This window comes from Oncorhynchus mykiss, chromosome 16, assembly GCF_013265735.2.
Source record: "Oncorhynchus mykiss isolate Arlee chromosome 16, USDA_OmykA_1.1, whole genome shotgun sequence".
Classification (NCBI taxonomy): domain Eukaryota; kingdom Metazoa; phylum Chordata; class Actinopteri; order Salmoniformes; family Salmonidae; genus Oncorhynchus; species Oncorhynchus mykiss.
Genome location: NC_048580.1, coordinates 61,048,786 through 61,064,347, shown reverse-complemented (window position 1 = coordinate 61,064,347; position 15,562 = coordinate 61,048,786). Strand labels below are relative to the sequence as shown.

The 15,562-nt window shown below is 41.5% G+C and overlaps 1 protein-coding gene across 1 annotated transcript in view; it reads right to left on the bottom strand.

Moving 5' to 3' along the window:
• Window positions 1–15,562, bottom strand: part of LOC110492492 (dedicator of cytokinesis protein 3) — a 103,808-nt gene that overhangs the window by 86,589 nt on the left and 1,657 nt on the right.

Sequence of the window (15,562 nt, the reverse complement as noted above, 5' to 3'; positions counted from 1 at the left end):
CTGATTGTCTGAAATGCATTAAGGACAGAAATTCCACAAATTAGCTTTTGATAAGGCACACCTGTCAATTGAAATGCATTACAGGTGACAAGGTAGGGACATCATGAAGCTGGTTGAGAGAATGCCAAGAGGGTGCAAAACTGCCATCAATGTAAAGGGTGGCTACTTTGAAGAATCTCAAATATAAAATATATTTTGATTTGTTTAACACTTTGTGTTATTTTATAGTTTTGATGTCTTCACTACTATTCTACAATGTAGAAAATAGTAAAAATAAAGAAATACCCTTGAATGAGTAGGTGTGTCAACTTTTGACTGGTACTGTGTGTATACATACAGTACCAGTACCAGTCAAAAGTTTGGACACACCTACTCATTCAAGGGTTTTTCTTTATTTTTACTATATATATATATTTAACCTACATTACCTAAAGTATGTGGACACCTGCTCATCGAACATCTCATTCTAAGATCATGGTCATTAATATGGAGTTGGTCCCCCCTTTGCTACTGTAATAGCCTCCACTCTCCTGGGAAGGCTTCCGCTAGATGTTGGAACATTGCTGCATGGACTTGCATCAATTCACCCACAAGAGCATTAGTGAGTTTGGGCACTGATGTTGGGATTCCAATTCATCCAGAATGTCATTGTATGCTGTAGCGTTAAGATGTCCCTTCATTTGATCTAAGGGGCCTGGCCCGAAGCATGAAAAACAGTCCCAGACCATTATTCGTCCTCCACCAAACTTTACAGTTGGCACTATGCATTGGGGCAGGTAGGATTCTCCTGGCATCCGCCAAACCCAGATTTGATTGTCGGACTGCCAGGTGGTGAAGGGTGATTCATCACTCCAGAGAACGTGTTTCCACTGCTCCAGAGTCCAATGGCGACAAGCTTTACACTACTCCAGCCCACACTTGACATTACGCATGGGAATCTTAGGCTTGTATGCAGCTATTTAGCCATGGAGACCCATTTCATGAAGCTACCAACGAACAGTTCTTGTGCTGATGTTGCTTTGCTTCCAGAGGCATGCTTGGAACTCGGTAGTGAGTGTTGCAGCTGAGGACAGACCGGGACAGCTCTTGCAAGGCAGAAATTTGACAAACTGACTTGTTGGAAAGGTGGCATCCTATGACGGTGCCAAAGTCACTGAGCTCTTCAGTAAAGCCATTCTTCTGCCATTGTTTGTCTAAGGAGATTGCATGGCTGTTAGCTCAATTTTATACACCTGTCAGCAATGGGTGTGGCTGAAATAGCCGAATCCACTAATTTGAAGGCGGTGTCCACATACAGTGCCTTGCGAAAGTATTCGGCCCCCTTGAACTTTGCGACCTTTTGACACATTTCAGGCTTCAAACATAAAGATATAAAACTGTATTTTTTTGTGAAGAATCAACAACAAGTGGGACACAATCATGAAGTGGAACGACATTTATTGGATATTTCAAACTTTTTTAACAAATCAAAAACTGAAAAATTGGGCGTGCAAAATTATTCAGCCCCTTTACTTTCAGTGCAGCAAACTCTCTCCAGAAGTTCAGTGAGGATCTCTGAATGATCCAATGTTGACCTAAATGACTAATGATGATAAATACAATCCACCTGTGTGTAATCAAGTCTCCGTATAAATGCACCTGCACTGTGATAGTCTCAGAGGTCCGTTAAAAGCGCAGAGAGCATCATGAAGAACAAGGAACACACCAGGCAGGTCCGAGATACTGTTGTGAAGAAGTTTAAAGCCGGATTTGGATACAAAAAGATTTCCCAAGCTTTAAACATCCCAAGGATGTTACAGTTTTATATCTTTATGTTTGAAGCCTGAAATGTGGCAAAAGGTCGCAAAGTTCAAGGGGCCCGAATACTTTCGCAAGGCACTGTACTTTTATTATATAGTGTATTACAGGTTATTATTTAAAAACGTTTGCTACTGTAGGTAACCTTAGCTAGAGTTTGTCAGCTGTACCTGCTCCAAAACTCCGGTATTTTTCATCCTATAGCTTGTTCACCATCTTCTTTTTAAATAGTGAACCAACATGTTCTCAGCACTTCAATTTCCCTGACAGATCAAAACTTGTTTTCTCATGCTTCTCTCGTCTCTCTGCAGAAGACATATGGTGAGCAATATAAAATCCAAATATAGAATTGTGAGAATTGCAGTACATATCGACTCCTTGTATCACATACTGGTAATTTCCAGTTGTACTTCTTTCCTAGTTTGAGAAACAATTTCCCAGATCCACATGGATCAGTTAAAAAATGACACAGGGGCCTTTTCTGTTTGGCGACAATGAGTCATGTTGTTCAGCATTACCTGAATGAACGCTCACTCACTCAGACACACAACTGCATCGCAGTTCGCAGGTTCTGCTAAGGTAACCTTGTGCCACAGGAGTGCCCTAGCGCTTCTGTCAGATCTTATTCCAGAACAGCAGCCACAGCTATCTGAGTGAGCATGGCACCCATCTGCAGTGGATGTCACATGACTACTTGATGATGACCTCGTTACCTTTCGTTACTTTTTAGATGACCACAAGGCTGCTCGGCCAACCTGCAGCGGTGGAGAGCATCCATGGTTGTGTCCTCAGGGGGTTAAAACCTTGAAGAAATGGTGCTTAGGGTACTCTAATCTCTGTAATCCCCCTCACAATGGAAAAGTATGTCCTGCATTATGTACTTGCTTATGGCTGTCCATCCAAATCATTGTCCAAGATGGCATTGCTCCAAATTTCCATGACTTTCAAGTTTATTGTTGTATTGTGTTGCACTTGAGCCATTACATGTGGAGGTGCAAGGGCAAGCCAATGTCAGAGCCACGAGGAGCAGATGATTCTGAGGCAGAGTGAGAAGTGGCAGTCATACAGTACAGTATGTGTACAGCTATCTTTACCCCTACCATAAAAACAGTGTTCTTTACCCCTACCATATAAACAGTGTTCTTTACCCCTACCATATAAACAGTGTTCTTTACCCCTACCATATAAACAGTGTTCTTTACCCCTACCATATAAACAGTGTTCTTTACCCCTACCATATAAACAGTGTTCTTTACCCCTACCATATCAACCACTATCTTTATCCCTACCATATAAACAGTGTTCTTTACCCCTACCATATAAACAGTGTTCTTTACCCCTACCATATAAACAGTGTTCTTTACCCCTACCATATAAACAGTGTTCTTTACCCTTACCATATAAACAGTGTTCTTAACCCCTACCATATAAACAGTGTTCTTTACCCCTACCATAATAACAGTGTTCTTTACCCCTACCATATCAACCACTATCTCTACCCCACCACATAAACAGTGTTCTTTACCCCTACCATATCAACCACTATCTTTACCCCTACCATATCAACCACTATCTTTACCCCTACCATATCAACCATTATCTCTACCCCTACCATATAAACAGTGTTCTTTACCCCTACCATATCAACCACTATTTTTACCCCTACCATATAAACAGTGTTCTTTACCCCTAACATATCAACCACTATCTTTACCCCTACCATATAAACAGTGTTCTTTACCCCTACCATATCAACCACTATCTTTACCCCTACCATATAAACAGTGTTCTTTACCCCTACCATATCAACCACTATCTTTACCCCTAACATATCAACAGTGTTCTTTTCCCCTACCATATCAACCACTATCTTTACCCCTAACATATCAACAGCTACCTTTACCCCTAACATATCAACCACTATCTCTACCCCTACCATATCAACAGCTATCTTTACACCTACCATATCAACAGCTATCTTTACCCCTACCATATCAACAGCTATCTTTACCCCTACCATATCAACAGCTATCTTTACCCCTAACATATCTTCAGCGTTCTTTACCCCCACCATATCAACAGCTACCTTTACCCCTACCATATCAACAGCTACCTTTACCCCTGCCATATCTTCAGCTCCCTTTACCCCTACCATATCAACAGCTATCTTTACCCCTACCATATCAACAGCTACCTTTACCCCTACCATATCAACAGCTATCTTTACCCCTACCATATCCACAGCTATCTTTACCCCTAACATAACAACAGCTATCTTTACCCCTACCATATCAACAGCTATCTTTACCCCTAACATATCTTCAGCGTTCTTTACCCCCACCATATCAACAGCTACTTTTACCCCTACCATATCAACAGCTACCTTTACCCCTGCCATATCTTCAGCTCCCTTTAACCCTACCATGTCAACAGCTATCTTTACCCCTACCATATCAACAGCTATCTTTACCCCTACCATATCAACAGCTATCTTTACCCCTAACATATCAACAGCTATCTTTACCCCTACCATAAAAACAGTGTTCTTTACCCCTACCATATCAACCACTATCTTTACCCCTACCATATCAACCACTATCTTTACCCCTACCATATCAACCACTATCTTTACCCCTACCATATCAACCACTATCTCTACCCCTACCATATAAACAGTGTTCTTTACCCCTACCATATCAACCACTATTTTTACCCCTACCATATAAACAGTGTTCTTTACCCCTACCATATCAACCACTATCTTTACCCCTACCATATAAACAGTGTTCTTTACCCCTACCATATCAACCACTATCTTTACCCCTAACATATCAACAGCTATCTTTACCCCTACCATATCAACAGCTACCTTTACCCCTACCATATCAACAGCTATCTTTACCCCTACCATATCAACAGCTACCTTTACCCCTACCATATCAACAGCTACCTTTACCCCTACCATATAAACAGTGTTCTTTTCCCCTACCATATCAACCACTATCTTTACCCCTAACATATCAACAGCTACCTTTACCCCTAACATATCAACAGCTACCTTTACCCCTACCATATCAACAGCTATCTTTACACCTACCATATCAACAGCTATCTTTACCCCTACCATATCAACAGCTATCTTTACCCCTACCATATCAACAGCTATCTTTACCCCTAACATATCTTCAGCGTTCTTTACCCCCACCATATCAACAGCTATCTTTACCCCCACCATATCAACAGCTATCTTTACCCCTACCATATCAACAGCTATCTTTACCCCTTCCATATCAACAGCTATCTTTACCCCTAACATATCTTCAGCGTTCTTTACCCCCACCATATCAACAGCTACCTTTACCCCTACCATATCAACAGCTACCTTTACCCCTGCCATATCTTCAGCTCCCTTTACCCCTACCATATCAACAGCTATCTTTACCCCTACCATATCAACAGCTACCTTTACCCCTACCATATCAACAGCTATCTTTACCCCTACCATATCAACAGCTATCTTTACCCCTAACATATCAACAGCTATCTTTACCCCTACCATATCAACAGCTATCTTTACCCCTAACATATCTTCAGCGTTCTTTACCCCCACCATATCAACAGCTACCTTTACCCCTACCATATCAACAGCTACCTTTACACCTGCCATATCTTCAGCTCCCTTTAACCCTACCATATCAACAGCTATCTTTACCACTACCATATCAACAGCTATCTTTACCCCTAACATATCAACAGCTATCTTTACCCCTAACATATCTTCAGCGTTCTTTACCCCCACCATATCAACAGCTACCTTTATCCCGACCATATCAACAGCTATCTTTACCCCTACCATATAAACAGCTATCTTTACCCCTAACATATCAACAGCTATCTTTACCCCTAACATATCTTCAGCGTTCTTTACCCCCACCATATCAACAGCTACCTTTATCCCGACCATATCAACAGCTATCTTTACCCCTACCATATAAACAGCTATCTTTACCCCTACCATATCAACAGCAATCTTTAGCCCTCTCATATCAACAGCTACCTTTACCCCTACCATATCAACAGCTACCTTTACCCCTACCATATCAATAGCTCCCTTTACCGATACCATATAAACAACTATCTTTAGCCCTCCCACATCAACAGCTACCTTTACCCCTACCATATAAACAGTGTTCTTTACCCCTACCATATAAACAGTGTTCTTTACCCCTACCATATAAACAGTGTTCTTTACCACTACCATATAAACAGTGTTCTTTACCCCTACCATATCAACCACTATCTTCACCCCTACCATATCAACCACTATCTTTATCCCTACCATATAAACAGTGTTCTTTACCCCTAGCATATCAACCACTATCTTCACCCCTACCATATCAACCACTATCTTTATCCCTACCATATAAACAGTGTTCTTTACCCCTACCATATCAACCACTATCTTTACCCCTACCATATAAACAGTGTTATTTTCCCCTACCGTATCAACAGCTATCTTTACCCCTAACATATCAACAGCTACCTTTACCCCTAACATATCAACAGCTACCTTTACCCCTACCATATCAACAGCTATCTTTATCCCTACCATATCAACAGCTATCTTTACCCCATCCATATCAACAGCTACCTTTACCCCTACCATATCAACAGCTATCTTTACCCCTACCATATCAACAGCTATCTTTACCCCTAACATACCTTCAGCTTTCTTTACCCCCACCATATCAACAGCTATCTTTACCCCTACCATATCAACAGCTACCTTTTCCCCTACCATATCAACAGCTATCTTTACCCCTACCATATCAACAGCTATCTTTACCCCTACCATATCAACAGCTACCTTTACCCCTACCATATCAACATCTATCTTTACCCCTACCATATCAACAGCTATCTTTACCCCTACCATATCAACAGCTATCTTTATCCCTAACATATATTCAGTGTTCTTTACCCCTACCATATATTCAGCTATCTTTACCCCCACCATATCAACAGCTATCTTTACCCCTACCATATCAACAGCTATCTTTACCCCTACCATATATACAGCTATCTTTACCCCTACCATATCAACAGCTATCTTTACCCCTACCATATCTACAGCTATCTTTACCCCTAACATATCTTCAGCGTTCTTTACCCCCACCATATCAACAGCTACCTTTACCCCTACCATATCAACAGCTACCTTTACCCCTACCATATCTTCATCTCCCTTTACCCCTACCATATCAACAGCTATCTTTACCCCTAACATATCAACAGCTCCCTTTATCCCTACCATATCAACAGCTACCTTTACCCCTACCATATCTTCAGCTCCCTTTACCCCTACCATATCAACAGCTATCTTTACCCCTACCATATCAACAGCTACCTTTACCCCTACCATATCAACAGCTATCTTTACACCTACCATATCAACAGCTATCTTTACCCCTAACATATCTTCAGCGTTCTTTACCCCCACCATATCAACAGCTACCTTTACCCCACCATATCAACAGCTACCTTTATCCCTACCATATCAACAGCTACCTTTATCCCTACCATATAAACAGCTATCTTTACCCCTACCATATCAACAGTAATCTTTAGCCCTCTCATATCAACAGCTACCTTTACCCCTACCATATCAACAGCTACCTTTACCTCTACCATATCAACAGCTCCCTTTACCGATACCATATAAACAACTATCTTTAGCCCTCCCATATCAACAGCTACCTTTACCCCTAACATATACACAGCTCCCTTTACCCCTACCATATCAACAGCTCCCTTTACCGATACCATATAAACAACTATCTTTACCCCTACCATATCAACAGCAATCTTTAGCCCTCCCATATCAACAGCTACCTTTACCCCTACCATATCAACAGCTCCCTTTACACCTACCATATCAACAGCAATCTTTAGCCCTCCCATATCAACAGCTACCTTTACCCCTACCATATCAACAGCTCATTTTACCCCTACCATATCAACAGCTCCCTTTACCCCTACCATATCAACAGCTATCTCTACCCCTCCCATATCAACAGCTATCTTTACCCCTACCATATCAACAGCTACCTTTACCCCACCATATCAACAGCTACCTTTAACCCACCATATCAACAGCAATCTTTAGCCCTCCCATATCAACAGCTATCTCTATCCCTGCCATATCAACAGCTATCTTTACCCCTACCATATCAAATCAAATTATATTTTTCACATGCGTAGAATACAACCTTACCGTGAAATGACCTTACCAACAATGCAGTTTTAAGAAAAAATAAGAGTTAAGAAAAATATTTACTAAATAAAGTAAAAAATAAAAAGGCAACAATAAAATAACTATAACAAAGCTATATACAGGGGGTACCGATACCAAGTCAATGTGTGGGGGTACAGGTTAGTCGAGGTAATTGAGTTAATATGTACATGGTAGGGGTAAAGTGACTATGCATAGATATTAGATAATGAACAGTGAGTAGAAGGAGCGTGAAAAAAGGGGGGCCAATGCAAATAGTCCGGTAGCCATTTGATTATCTGTTCAGCAGACTTATGGCTATGGCCCACCTGTCTCCCCCATCTCATCAACAGCCAACACACTTATACGGTGAGGCGTCTCTTGAAGGTTCGACCTTGGGGCCTGGGGTTCTAGTACCTGGTTGACTGGGAGGGTTATGGCCCGGAGGAGAGGTGCTGGGTCCCTCCTAGGGAGATCCTGGACCCAAGCCTCATCGAGGATTTTCAACACCGACACCCCGGTCAACCAGGTATGCGCCCAGTTGAGACCCCAGGTGGCGACCCTAGAGGGGGGTACTGTCACACCCTGATCTGTTTCACCAGTCCTTGTGATTGTCTCCACCCCCCTCCAGGTGTCACCCATCTTCCCCATTATCCCCTGTGTATTTATGTGTTCTCTGTCTGTCTGTTGACTGTTTGTCTTGTTTGTCAAGTCAATCAGCATTTTTGTTATCAGCTCCTGCTTTTTCCAGTCTCTCTTTTTCTCGCCCTCCTGGTTTTGACCCTTGCCTGTCCTGACTGAGCCAGCCTGCCTGATCACATTGCCTGCTCCTGACCCTGAGCCTGCCTGCACCTTTGCCCCACCTCTGGATTGTTGACCTCTGCCTATCCTGACCCTGAGCCTGCCTGCCGTCCGGCAGTGATGTACTGGGCTACCCTTAGTAGTGCCTTGCGGTCGTAGGCCAAGCAGTTGCCATACCAGGCTGTGAAAAGACCAGTCAGGATGATCTTGATGGTACAGCTGTATACATTTTGAGGATCTGAGGACCCATGACAAATCTTTTCAGTCTCCTCAGGGGGAATAGACGTTGTCGTGCCCTCTTCACGACTGTTTTGGTGTTTTTAGACCATGATAGTTTGTTGGTGATATGTACACCAAGGAATTTGAAGCTCTCAACCTGCTCTACTACAGCCCCATCGATGAGAATGGGGCCGTGCTCAGTCCTCCTTTTCCTATAGTCCATGATAATCTCCTTTGTCTTGATCAAATTGAGGGAGAGGTTGTTGTCCTGGGACTACACTTTCAGGTCTCTGACCTCCTCCCTATAGGCTGTCTCATCGTTGTTGGTGATCAGGCCTACCACTGTTGTGTCGTCTGCAAACTTAATGATGGTGTTGGAGTCGTGCTTGGCCACACAGTCATGGGTGAACAGGGTGTACAGGAGGGGACTAAGCATGCACCCCTGGGGGGCCCACATGTTGAGGATCAGCGTGGCAGATGTGTTGTTGCCTACCCTTACAACCTGGGGGACGTTCTGGAAGTCCAGAATCCAGTTGCAGACGAAGGTGTTTAGTCCCAGGGTCCTTAGCTTAGTGATGAGCTTTGAGAGCACCATGGTGTTGAACGCTGAGCTATAGTTAATGAATAGCATTCTCATGTAGGTGTTCCTTTTGTCCAGGTGGGAATGGGCAGTGTTGAGTGCAATAGAGATTCCATCATCTGTGGATCTGTTGGGGCAGTATGCAAATTGGAGTGGGTCTAGGGTTGCTGTGACAATTGGGTCGATGTGAGCCATGACCAGCCTTTCAAAGCACTTCATGGCTACTGATGTGAGTGCTACAGATCGGAAGTCATTTAGGCAGGTTCCCTTTGTGTTCTTGGGCACAGGGACTATGGTGGTCTGCTTGAAACATGTAAGTATTACAGACTCGGCCAGGGACAGGTTGAAAATGTCAGTGAAGACACTTGCCAGTTTGTCAGCGTATGCTCAAAGTACACGTCCTGGTAATCCGTTTGGCCCTGTGACCTTGTGAATGTTGACCTGTTTAAAGGTCTTCCTCACATCAGCTGTGGCGAGCGTGATCACAGAGTCATCCAGAACAGCTGGTGCTCTCATGCATGCTTCAGTGTTGCTTGCCTCGAAGTGCACATATAAGTAATTTAGCTCATCTGGTAGGCTTGTGTCACTGGGCAGCTCTTGGCTGGGCTTTCCTTTGTAGTCCGTAATAGTTTGCAAGCCCTGCCACATCTGACAAGTGTCAGAACAGGTGTAGTAGGAGTCAATCTTAGTCCTGGAAAGAAAGCTCTGCTGTTGGGACAGCTTTATGTGGGCCCTAAACGTTTGTGCGCACCGCTTGTTGCTGTTATAGTGCCATGAATTTAGTGTTGTGTGTTGTGTAGTGGCTTTGCTGGCTTGCATCTAAAAAAAATGTTTGGGGAGTTTGCACCACTAAAATCACCACTGCCATCGGCCAGTGTCGCACTTCTGCATCTGTGTCGAAAGGTGACAGAGCTAGAGAGGTGTTTGTCAGACCATGAGACTTCTCACTAAATGTCTGTATCGTCCGAACAGTTTGACCTAGAAACTATTATGACTACACTATGGAAATGGTGTTCTCTGTTTCTACGACCCCTACAATTGTCAGGAGACTCTTTGATGTGCCAACTTCTGTTTTGTAGCGTCTGAACCATTTGGGCTACTAATGGGACACCACGGTGGAAAGGGTAGATTCTTCCAAACACAATGGTGTTCTCCTTTTTGCTTTATGACCCACACAATTGTCATAGGACTCCTCTGGTGGTAACCAGTACCGGCTTTTAAAAAACGAATGAAAGTATGAAGATAATTTTGTGTCTACCCAAAAAAGAAGGGGTAAATCCGTATGTGTAAAAAAATAAATATACATATTTCCTGGTTTATTTATTTATTTTTACATCTCCTAGATTTTTGTCCAGCTTCTGTCAAAGCTTTGGATGTGTGTAAAACCCTCCAGTCTAAGTTGCCTTAATATTATATGCCCACGGGCAACAATTAAGGTGCCTGTAGGCCTAACTGAGACACAGTCTACTTAAAACAAGTTGTGGTTTTGTTTTTATTAGAACTTGAAAAAAAGTATTTTGCCTACATCAGTGTAAATGTTATGTATATACAGTCAGAAGTTTACATACTTTTGATTTCTTTTGTTTACATACACCTTAGCCAAATACATTTAAACGTTAAAGTTTTTCACTATTCCTGACATTTAATCCAAGTAAGAATTCCCTGTCTTAGGTCAGTTAGGATCACCACTTTATTTTAAGAATGTGAAATGTCAGAAGAATAGTAGAGAGAATTATTTATTCAGCTTTTATTTCTTTCATCACATTCCCAGTGGGTCAGAAGTTTACATAATCTGAATTGGTAGCATTGCCTTTAAATTGTTTAACTTGCATCAAATGTTTTGGGTAGCCTTCTACAAGCTTCCCACAATAAATTGGATGAATTTTGGCCCATTCCTCCTGACAGAGCTGGTGTAACTGAGTCAGGTTTGTAGGTCTCCTTGCTCGCACATGCTTTTTCAGTTCTGCCCACAAATATTTTATGGGATTGAGGTCAGGGCTTTGTGATGGCCACTCCAATACCTTGACTTTGTTGTCCTTAAGTCATTTTGCCACCAATTTGGAAGTATGCTTGGGGTCATTGTCCATTTGGAAGACCCATTCGCGACCAAGCTTTAAGAGATCTTGAGATGTTGCTTCAATATATCCACATAATTTCCCTACCTCATGATGCCATCTATTTTGTGAAGTGCACCCGTCCCTCCTACAGCAAAGCACCCCCACAACATGATGCCGCCACCCCTGTTCTTCACGGTCGGGATGGTGTTCTTCGGCTTGCAAGCTTCCCTCTTTTTCCTCCAAACATAACAATGGTCATTATGGCCAAACAAGTTCTATTTTTGTTTCATCAGACCAGAGGACATTTCTCCAAAAAGTACGATCTTTGTCCCCAAACCGTAGTCCGGTATTTTTATGGCGGTTTTGGAGCAGTCTCTTCTTCCTTGTTGAGGGGCCTTTCAGGTTATACTGTGGATATTGATACTTTGTACCTGTTTCCTCTAGCATCTTCGCAAGGTCCTTTGCTGTTGTTCTGGGATTGATTTGCACTTTTCGCACCAAAGAACGTTCATCTCTTGGAGACAGAACGCGTCTCCTTCCTGAGCGGTATGATGGCTGCATGGTCCCATGGTGTTTATACTTGTGTACTACTGTTTGTACTGAGGAGCGCGGTACCTTCAGGCGTTTGGAAATTGCTCCCAAGGATGAACCAGACTTGTGGAGGTTTACATTTTTTTTCTGAGGTCTTGGCTGATTTCTTTTGATTTTCCCATGATGTCAAGCAAAGAGGCACTGAGTTTGAAGGTAGGTCTTGAAATACATCCACAGGTACAAGTCCAATTGACTCAAAGTATGTAAATTAGCCTAATCAGAAGCATCTAAAGCCATGATATCAATTTCTGGAATTTTCCAAGCTGTTTAAAGGCACCGTCAACTTAGTGTATGTAAACCCACTGGAAGTGTGATTCAGTGAATTATAAGTGAAAAAAAATCTGTCTGTAAACAATTGTTGGAAAAATTACTTGTGTCATGCACAAGTAGATGTCCTAACCGACTTGCCAAAACTATAGTTTGTTAACAAGAAATTTGTGGAGTGGTTGAAAAACAAGTTTTAATGATTCCAACCTAAGTGTATGTAAACTTACGACTTCTACTGTAATTCCATATTGAAGCCATGAAATTACTTAGAACAATATGAACTGCTAACATGTTAAACATATTTAGCAAAGATGGGACAGGGTTACATTTTGAAATGTTCTTTCTGTAAGCTATTTAAAATACTAAGCTATAAGGAATAACATTCGAATTGGAGTTGTTGTCAATGCAATACATAACAAAACGGAAATAAACATCTTGAAGCAACCACATATTTAGCCATGGAGCATGTTCTGATTGGCTAGTGAGGAGTCATGCCTCGACACACCTACAACTAATTTATTCATCAAAACCCAGCCCTTTCGCGCCACTGCCACCTCTTGCACTCATAATTCCTGCAGTGAAAATAGCAAAAATATTTCTGACACACCCCCAGACCTACAGCCTACTGCCTACTGCTAATCTGAAGAATATGATGTGGCTTTTGAGTACTCTGGCAAAATTCAGAGCAGTAAAACAAAATGGACACAGTTGGTCTTTTAACAGTGTGTATGCCTCCGGGCTGTAGCCTACATAATCATCTGCACCAGTGCTTATCAATTCAAGTCAAGTGGGCCTACCTACAGGGTTGCACATTTTGTTCTAACCCACCACACCATTAACACGTGACTATCAGTTGATTAGCTGAATCAGGTCTGTGCACTGCCATGCTGTGATAGCAAAATTGTGCAACCGGAATTGAAAAATGCTGCTGGGCAATTCCATGGTAACAGAATTACACTCAGACTCAGATATTTCACTCTAAAATATATGACAAACAACAAACAATGATTTAAAAGTTTAACAAAACATACAAGTCTATGCACAAGGAATACTTTTAACAATTTACACAAAACATTTCACAAAAACACATTTATTAAAATAACTATGCAGATGCAAAGTTTGTTAACAGAATTACGGTAAAATTTCCCTCCGTTTATGCGACCACGTTTTCCAAAAACTCTTGTTAAATATCTGTTCCGAATTAAAATGAAAATATTTCTGCAGAAAGAATGTGATGTCTGCTATGACATGACACTTTGACTCTGAAAAAAGGGTAGTAGCAGGTGACCCAACTGTTGTTTATGACTACTATGATTTCCCATTGTAGTCAATTCAATTGCAGTAAATCCGTTACCGATTTGGTAACAGTATTTCACATTTGAATCACTTAATAATTTATAAACAAAATTGATATCAGTAACACTTTAAATAAATGGTGAGTCTCCCTTTACTTCGACTTACTTCTGTGAACTTTCATTATCCTCCTTATGAGGGAGAGAATTCTGAAAATATTTTAAAGATATGTGGGGTTTTGGTAACGGAATAACAAGGCACAAGGCAATGTTTCTTTAACTTACAGAAGGCAAATAATTTATCCAAAATGAATTATAACTGTTGATATTAGTTGGCAGGGGTATTTTACTTCAACATTATTGTGTTTGTAATAACTTTTTTTTAAATGTTCTGGTAGATCCCTTTTCCATCTGTTTGACCAGGAATCAAAGCCATTACATATGCCTACTTTTTTAAGATGGAAAATGGTTGAAAAATATATATATGCCTTAATTTCACAAAAATATAGACTCTTGTTTTCATTTGACACCCAATTTGAAATTATCCTATGAACTTCACATGTTGGTGATCATGGGTCATTTTAAATGGAAATGACCTGGACGCGGTTTCCCAAAAGCTTCGTTAGAACCATAGGATCCTAACGAATTTAGCCTTAAAATGCTTTTGTGAAACGGGCTCTGGTTTAAATGCTCTGCCTTCCAGATTTCAGCACTTTCAGCACCACGGACAGCGAAACGCTAAACGCGGCTTGGTTTACGTGTCATTTTCAGCTCCGTGAACATCGACATCGAAAGCATCTGGTTGAACTTGAGCAGGGTAGGCTACATACTGTACGCTGCGTGCTCTCATCAAACTGTTGCTTCTCTCCTCCTTCAATGTCAAATCAATAGTTTTCAGCCTTTGTTTCCTCTTTGTTGAACAACAATCAATAGTTCTGGAGTCTGGGTATTTTTCGAATCTACAGTGTAATACAAACATGCAAAGCCGTGTGTGTGTGTGTGTGTGTGTGTGTGTGTGTGTGTGTGTGTGTGTGTGTGTGTGTGTGTGTGTGTGTGTGTGTGTGTGTGTGTGTGTGTGTGTGTGTGTGTGTGTGTGTGTGTGTGTGTGTGTGTGTGTGTGTGTGTGTGTGTGTGTGTGTGTGCATTTTGAGCGAACTGATTCAACATGACTCATTCAAATTGCCAGGAACAGACTTCTCCAATACTACTGATGCGATTAACCCCTACCTCTAGGGTTACCAGTGGTGGAAAAAGTACACAATTATCATACTTGAGTAAAAGTACAGATACCTTGATAGAAAATTACTAAAGTAAAAGTCACCCATTAAAATTCCACTTGAGTAAAAGTCTAAAAGTATTTGGTTTTAAACATACTTAAGTCTCAAAAGTAAATGTCATTGCTAAAATATACCTAAGTATGAGTAAAAGTCATTTCAAATTGCTTATATTAAGCAAACCATACCGCACCATTTTCTTTTTTTTTCTTTTTATTTACAGATAGCCAGGGTCACACTCCAACGACATAATTAACAAACGCAGCATGTGTTCAGTGAGTCCGCCAGATCAGAGACAGTAGGGATGACCAGGGTTGTTCTCTTGATAAATGTGTGAATTGGACCATTTTCCTGTCCTGCTAAGCATTTAAAATATAGCGAGTACTTTTGGGAGTCAGGGAAAATGTATGGAG